Consider the following 8,903-nt stretch of genomic DNA (forward strand, 5'->3'; position numbering starts at 1 on the left):
AGGACAGGAATAATGACGCAGATGTAGAGAATGGACTTGAGGACACGGGGAGGGGGAAGGGTAAGGTGGGAAGAAGTGAGAGAGTGGCACTGACATATATACACTACCAAATGTAAAACAGATAACTAGTGGGAAGCAGTCACATAGCACAGGGAGATCAGCTCGGTGCTCTGTGACCACCTAGAGGGGTGGGATAGGGAGGGTAGGAGGGAGAGGCAAGAGGGAGGGGATATGGGGACATATGTATATGTATAGCTGATTCACTTTGTTATAAAGCAGAAATTAACACGCCATTGTAAAGCAATTATACTCCAATAAAGATGCTTTTTTAAAAAAAGAGAAATGTAAATTAAAACTACACTGAGGTACCATTTTTCACCTATCATATTGGCAAAAATCCAAAAAGTGTCATTGTATGCTGTGGTGGCAAGGCTATAGGAAAACAAGTACTCTCGTGTATACATTACTGTGACAACCCTCATGAAGGACAACGGAACAATATCTATCAAAATTATATCCTACAACCCTCATGAAGGACAACTTAACAGTATCTATCAAAATTGTATCCGCTTTATTCTTTGACCCAACAATTCCACTTCCAGGAAGTTAATCTACAGACACACCTGCATGTGTACACGATGATATATGTACAAGGCTGTTCATGCAGTATTTTTATAATAGCAAGAACTGGAAACAATTTAACTGTCCATCAGTGGGCTAGTTAAATTGCGGTCCATAAATGAACACTCTGCAGCTGTTGAGAAAGAGAGCACACATACTAGCACTTTATATACTAATACAGAAAGATCTCCAGGGTATACTGTTAAGTGACATAAATAAATAAATAAAAGGCAAAGCAGTTAAAGTTTCCAACATTAGTGTAAAACGTGTTGGGGTGAGGGGAGGTGTGGGGTGGGATACATATACTTGTACAGGGTTGTATTTTTTAAACCCCCAGAAGGATATATAAAAAACCCAATAATACTAGTAAACTATTATAGGAGTTTGGGAACTATACAGATGAGGAAGGGTATGGAAAAGAGACTTTTTTTCTCTTTTTGGTTTTTTACTTTTGAAGTATTACTGTGCAGATAGTGTTTAAAAAAAATTTTTAACTACTGTATCAGAATCAACAGGATGTGTTAACTCATTTGATTTGAGAAGTAAAGGAGACAGAGAGGTCAAGATGACACCCAAGTTTGCTGACTTGATGACAAACCTAGCCATTCAACTTAAAAAAAAAAATTGTATTAACCAATGCAGATGTTAAAGGATAAAGGAAGGCAGCTCAGTTTTGGACATGTACTGGAAGTGTTGTGTCTGATGGCATATGAGAAAAAGGAAATTGAGAAGAAACGTTAGGGATATGGCTGCTAGCAGAAGCCTTGGAGAAAAAAAAAAGGAAAGCATTTTATATGAGCCTAATTTACCTAGGAATTATTTATTCTGTAAACCCAATTAACCCAGAGAATAAAACAAAAAAGGCAACTAACTCAAAGTGACAGCATAAGGCCACATAATCATACCCTTTTCTCACAGACACAAGGCTCTCACTAAAAGCTTATTTATTTGTCACATTTAGATAACTTCCCAAGTTCACAACAGATTAGAAACATCAAAAAAGGGTGCGGGTGAGAATTCCCCAGCTGTCCAGTGGTTAGGACTTGGTGCTTTCACTGCTGAGGGCCCGGGCTGGATCCCTGGTCCAGGAATTAAGGTCCCTCAAGCCTCGAGGTATGGCAAAAAGTAAATAAATAATTTTTTTTTAAAAAGGGTGCAGGTGTAGCTACCAGAGGCAACCATTTGGCAGCAGCATGAGGCAGCAAAAAAAAAAAAAAAAAAAAAAAAAAAAAAAGGGAAAAAAAAAAAAAGATGGGAATTACCACCAATCCTCAAAAAAGCACAGCATTCTTCAAGGGCTCTTCACAGAGCCAGAGTACCATATTTTATCATCTAAGACTTGGCCAAAACGGTCCCTCCTTTAAGAAGTTTTTCATGGTTCCTGCACTCTTAACCTAAGTAATTAATCTCCCTTTAACAAATTTCCAATTTCAAATATGTTGTTTACACCTTCCCAAAAGCACTTTATTCTGCCTTGTTTTATAATTATTTTACAATTATAACTGGTATAACTGGTATTTTGTGATACCAATCTCCTTCTTCCCACTTGAATATAGATCTCTTAAATAAAGGTGTATCTTTCATCTTTATATCTCTGAGCACAATTTCCTTACATAGTATAGCATGCAAATATCCATTCAACAAATATCCATCTTTGCCTTCTCTAAAGTGTTGTGAATGGACCTGCCACAAATAGAGTCTCTCTGCCCCAAGTTATAATAGTTTTCTATTAAGTACTTACATACTTATCACCAAGGGAAGCACCTGGCCTGCCTTATATCAAAAACTAATTTAAGGGGTGACTGGAAGTGACCGCTAATGGGTTTAGGGTTTCTTTTATAAGAGACAAAAATATTCTAAGAGCAGATTGTGGTGATGGCTGCACACACCTGTGAATGTACTAGAAGTTGATGAATTGCACAGTTTCAATAGCGAACTGTATGGAATGTGAATTATATCTCAATAAAGCTGATTTTAAAAATGAGATACCTGCTATTATTCCCCACTTCACAGATTTAAGAAACTGAGGCTTGGCAATTAGGTAATTTATCCACGGTGACACAACTAGCTAGTGATGGAGGCAGGATAAAAACCCAAGCAGTCTTGACTCTATGTCTATATGCTTAACCGCCATGCTCTTCTGCTTTCCTCAGCAAAGGACTTCACTTATCAAGCATCATATTAAATGCCTAAATATGTTCCTACTGCTGTTCAAGTCTTCAATGCTAGTGACCTTCCAAACTCCATATAGGACTGCAAAGCCTTGACCTAATTATGTTACACCATGAAGGCAGAGGAAAAGGAAAGCAAAACGCTGAAAAGAAAGGGACCAAAGAGACAGAGGAGGGGAAAAAAGTATTCAAGATCTATATTTCAAAGCTTTCCATTCTGAGCATAAGACTACATGAAACATTACTACTGCTTGACTGCTATCATCAAAGTTGGTGGGCAGGCCTAATTCCCCTGAGCTGGGGGCTTCCTTGACTAGGTCTGCTGAATCCAGGGTTTCTTGGCAAAAGAAACATTTTAGGCCAGATAATTTTTTGTTGTGGAGGGCTGCCCTACACATTGTAGGATGTTTAGCAGCATCCCTGCCTCTACTCACTAGATAGCAGCAGCACCACTCTTCCCGCCCCCAGTTGTGACAACCAAAATGTCTCCAGGCATTGCCAAAGGTCCTTGGGCGAGGAGCTGGGGAAGGAAGGGGTGTTCAAAATCACCCCCATTTGAGAGCCACTGGCCTAGACTAAAGGTAAAGTTGAAAAAGGGCCAGCCATTTGACATTAACTCGTGTAATATAATAACTGGAGACAAAAACTTTTTTTTAACCAGCTTTACTGAGACATCTTTGACACATAAAAATGTAGATATTTAAGGTATACAGCTTGTATTTTGATATATGTATGCATTGTGAAAAGATCACCACAATCAAGCTAATTAACACATCTCTACATACTTACCATTTGGGGGGGGTTGGGATAGGGGGTAACAGACAAGAGCCTTTTAAACCAATTGCCTCCCAAGCCTACTAAGAAAAAAAACTTATTTCATTAAAAAAAAAAATGTGAAGCTGGGGTGGGGGCAGCATGTAGGGATTAAATAGGAACAAAGCTCATGTAGTCATGCCAACTTCTGCACAGGTCAGCATGTAAGGCCCCTGACACTAGCAGAATATCAACTATAAAGAGGGACTACTGAAGATCAGAAAATAGATCTAAAGAACGTTAGAAATGAGAACTGCTCCCTTTGGTTTGAAGAAAAATCAGTTTCCCTTATAATAAAAACTAAGTGTCCCTCATCTCTGGAAGAACTGAAATATCAAAGTCAAGGTTGCCACCCCACCAGGGAAGAGGAGCCAGTCAAATGACAGTATAAATAAAAATGAAATGACAGTTGGGGCACAAGTGGGGAGTGGTGAGACAGGACAAGCAGACAGTAGGAGATGGAGCTTACCCTATATGAAATTACTTGCCCTGACTCTCAAATCTCCCTTCCTGCCTTTATATAATCTTCCACTAAGACCAAGTTAAGGGCTTTCAATACTTAACCTCTGGTTATTGTTCAGTCTAGCACTGCAGCCTCTCCATTCAGAGCACTGCTCCCCCTCAAGGTGCCATGAGCTCTGAAACCTTATTTCTCTCTAAAAGTTCCATCTCCCTCAAACCATTTTAGATGGGGGGAGGAGTGCGCAGATAACTTAACCTACTCAATCTAAAGTGTGCGCTGCAAGTAACCTCTGCCCAATAAGCATACAAAAATGTTTTCCCTTCCTCATAATCAACAAAATGCAAACCCAAAACAAGATACAAACTTCACATATCAAATGAGCAAAAGGCATAAAGTTTAATAAAGCCCAATGTTGGCAAACATGTAACAGTCATAGTCATATACTGTCGGCTTGTGTAAGTAGTTACAACCTACATACCACTCAAAAGGAGTCAGAATAAATTGTGGTGACCCATGCATATAATACTCTAATCATTGTTTAAATTATGTTGATCTATATGTGCCAATAGGAGAAGAGCTACATGACATCAACTACAGAAAAAAGTAAATTTCAGAAAAAAAGTAAACAATATAGCTTTTAATAACAACAAAAAAGCAGTAAGTTTAATACTATTTGCATAAATTTTTTGAAAAGTAAATTTTCTGAAAACTGTTAACAGTGGATTACCTTTTAGGGGGAAGAGATAAAGTAGCTTTTATTTTTATTTTCTGTATCACAAGAATTTCCTTATATACATGTATAACTTTTAACTTAAAATATACAATTCTTTAAAGTACTCTGTTCCCACCAAGCTTAACAACAACTCTCACTACCAACTCTCCATACACACCCCATCCCCCATCCCAATATCTGAAGGCTAACTGAAATTGCCTGGCGGAATTTCAACTACTTAGGGATGCATTCTGTAAATACACTTTGGATATATATCTGGGACTTTTCTTTAAAAATCTCTTCCCTTACTTCTCTAAAACCACCTCTGAGATGAAAGGGAAAAAGAATCCCTACACTGCCCAGGGAACCACAAACTCTTGTTTCCTTTTGGGCCCCCTAACCATTCTCTCCAAAAGAGAGACAATGCTTGTGGTCATAATGTCCCCCTCCTTCGCTCTCCCACATAAAGAGCAACCTCAACTGTCACTGAAGAGGGAGGAAGGCCTGGCCCTTGTAGAATCGCTTAACAGCAGGGATCCTACTCTGGTTTTTCTCAGCTCTCATCACCTTGGTACAAGTGGCAAACCACCACTCGAAACTGCTATAGGGCAGAGTCTCAGTCCTGTTTATTACATCATCCACGGTACAGTATATATATGAAGCTTAGTATTTGTTCATTTTAACTGAATCAGGTCAGAGCAATCTCTGTCAAAGGGAAGCAAGTTAGTGGAGTACTTCTAGATCATGGTCCTTTAAAGATGCCTCAAATTAGCTTCCTGCTTATCAGTCTTTCCTCCACTCCCCTTAGCTGACTTATAAGTTTACACAGCTAAACCAAGTATTTCTAATTACTGCTTATTACTGATGTCTAATCATTAGAGCACAATAACTATCATGGATATTTTTAAACATCTCAGAGTAATGGCTTTAAGATTTACTTTAAACAACTAAATTTAACTAATCTGAGTTTAATCTTCACGATTTTCTCACTGAACATGATCACCCCTATCAACTGAAACAATTACAGCAAACTTATCCTTAATTTTGAACTAATTAGTGAGAGTTATAAAACCTTTTTCAAGTATTGGGGAAAATGGTTATAATCAGGTGGTTCATGACAGTATAGTGTGAGGAAGAGCTGACCTCTACACTCCAAGGAAGCACAATTTTGAACCATTTGGCAACTTCTTAAATAGGCTTAAAAAGTAAATATGTTCTCAGAGAAATTACTGGGTTTATTGTTAGACTAAGTATTTTTGGAATTTTTAACATTTCCAAACAGGAATACTCAAACCAAATACAATTTTCTCCAAACACCTACTGTAACTGGAAGCAAGTGACTTGTGTAGCAAATTGAGTTTAAAAGTTAAAAAAAAAAGAAAGTAAAAAATAAAAATAAATAACACACTCATGCACACATGCATCTTATAACAAAATAAAGTTCAACACTAACTTCCAAATTACTCTGGCTTACAAGTTTAACAAAGAATAAATAAATGCCTTGTCAAGTATTGTTACACAATGAAAGATCAAGCAACTCCAGGAGACAGAGACATGCAAGAGGTTATCTTCTGAGACAATTTAAGTGGACCGAATCCTGGATAGAAATTATTAAAACCAGACTCTGAAACAGATGGTTAACCTCGAAACTTTATTTCTTGATTGAATGAAAAAAAAAGGGGGGGGGGAGGAGAAAGAGAATAATATGCTACCTGGCAATAATTTTAAATATTGCTTAAGTCCTGAATAAAACAATACAGACCACGTGGATACTTCTAAGCCTCCAGGAGATGTAAGGGCTGCCTCAATTCCACCACAAGAATATGACTGTGACTTTGAATAAATCAATCAAGTTACAATCTGAACCTAATTTCTCATGCATATAATGAGTGAGTTGGAGATCATCTAAGTTTCCTTATAGCTCTCTAACACTAACAAAGGAAATACGAATTTATCCTTTTCTAACATAGATTATATACAGTACTTGTCATCCAAGTGAAATCACGGTGAGCTCTCCTGTTAGTTCTAGGCACACATGATCAAAAAAAGTAGCACTGAGGAAGCCACAGGACAATCCTAATCTCCAAGAGGGAGAAGCAGAAAGAACACAATCTCCCAAAATATTCCCCTCTACACAAAGTTTTGGGTACCATTCAGTCTTCACCAGGGTAAGCCCTGTCTAATACAGCATATCACTTTATTTTAGGCTTAACAAATTATTGACAAAGTCTGGTCCTCAAAACATGACTCTTTGTATCCGTTAAAGTTGCAAACCATTTTTAAATAAATTTAAAAATAAAAACTTTTATCCAACAGCCAACTCAGTAGAACTACTTGTCAAATACGCTTAGTACAAAACATTCCACGACAACAAGGATCACTATCTTCACCACGTTATCTCCTCTAATTCTTAGGAAAAGTGAGGAAAAAGGCATAACCAGACAAGAATGAAAGTGACAGGAAGAGTACAAAAGCCACTGTAAAAAAAACAAAGTTAATACAAGGAGAATCAACCTCAACAAAAAAGGAGAATATAAGAAAGGGCAGAAAAGTTCTTTAAGAAAAAATAAAGGCCAATACAAACACTACCTTGTCATTTAAAATACACGTTCAAGTAAAACCCAGAGTATAATTTTTTAAACCATCAAAAAAGCACACACAAAAAATTACTATTTCTGTAATCAAAGAATATCTACCGTGCACCTTTTCTATATACATTCGTACGTTTATTTTGAAAGAATAATGTTCTCATTTAAGGTTTTTTTTGAAAGAATAATGTTCTCAATTTTTTTTTTTACAGTTAAGGTTTTCAAAATAAATCTACCTTTCTATAAGAAGTTCCATGTTGAAACTGTCACCTACATATTCATCACTATAAATTTTAATTAGGTTTTCTGCTATCACCAGACGATACCAGATTAATCGTTCCACAAACTGACCTGCACACACCACAGGAATGCTCATCTTATTGTCTAAAACTGCTAACATCTCCGATATATGTACTGCATAAATAAGTGTCCTTTCTAGCCCATATTTTGCTTAATACCATTTTTGTGCTTTTAACTATTTTACTTGACTACTGTTCACGTAAGTATAGAAAATGCTCTATCTTAGAACTTCATCTACATGTGTTGAGAACAATGATTATACTGCCATTCAAGTTTTAAATAATTATGACTTACTTACAGCTCGCCTCATATATAAACACACTTGAACTTTTAGAAGTTATTAGGAAGACAGTAGAAGACCTCCAAACCTCACTCAAGACCGCAGACCAACCTTCGAACGTAAAGGCTACATCCAGTCTCCCAAACGGTTTAACAAACAGGGTTGGGTAGGGTCGTTGAGGACAGTACTGCCCATCCATCATTTCATAACAGAAGTGTGAGAAGAGCGTTCAAAGCACGTCCCTCAAAATCAAATATAGGGTTCCCTTTCGGGGGTTGGTTAGGATGCCTAAACGTGTCAAGTAGGCAGGGACCTGCTCTTTCAAACCCTACCCCGAGTTTACACCGGCCGCGAAGGAACGCAGGAACAGGCAACTCTGAAGCCGACGAGGTGCAGCGTTTCAGGGTTCAGACTCATTCCCTCGAATAACTGTACCGCGGCTTAGCGTAGCTTTAACGTATATACCAAAAGGCAACAGCAGCAAGAAACCACAAACAAGCGTTTCCTCTCGACCAGAAACTTTTCAGGTGTCACTAAGATAAGAGACTGCAAAAATGTCAACTGTACAGCTGCACACCGTTTGCATGGTCGCTCCGACTCCGAGGCTTCCGAAAGGAAAGCTAGAACTCAGTGGTGGCCCGGGAGAAGCCACTCCAGCCCGTGCTGGACTCTTCCTCAACTAGGTACTCGGGTGCCTCCAACACCAGCTCCAAGAGGCGCGGTAGGCACGCTTTATCTCCCGCGACTGGCAAGTAACAGAATAAAAATGTCACTCGGTCGGCCCGTTGTCGTCGCCCGGAGCGGAGGCTGCGCGGCGCGGGCGACCCAGCGACGGGGGCGAGGGCGCCGAGGCCCGCACACTGCCCCGAGGTCAGCCCCGACCCGAGCTCCCCGCCCCTCGCCCGGAAAGGGGAAAACCCGCCCGCGGGAGGATTCAACAGGAGCGCCGCGCCGC

This window comes from Lipotes vexillifer, unplaced genomic scaffold, assembly GCF_000442215.2.
Source record: "Lipotes vexillifer unplaced genomic scaffold, Lipotes_vexillifer_v1.1 scaffold120, whole genome shotgun sequence".
Classification (NCBI taxonomy): Eukaryota; Metazoa; Chordata; class Mammalia; order Artiodactyla; family Lipotidae; genus Lipotes; species Lipotes vexillifer.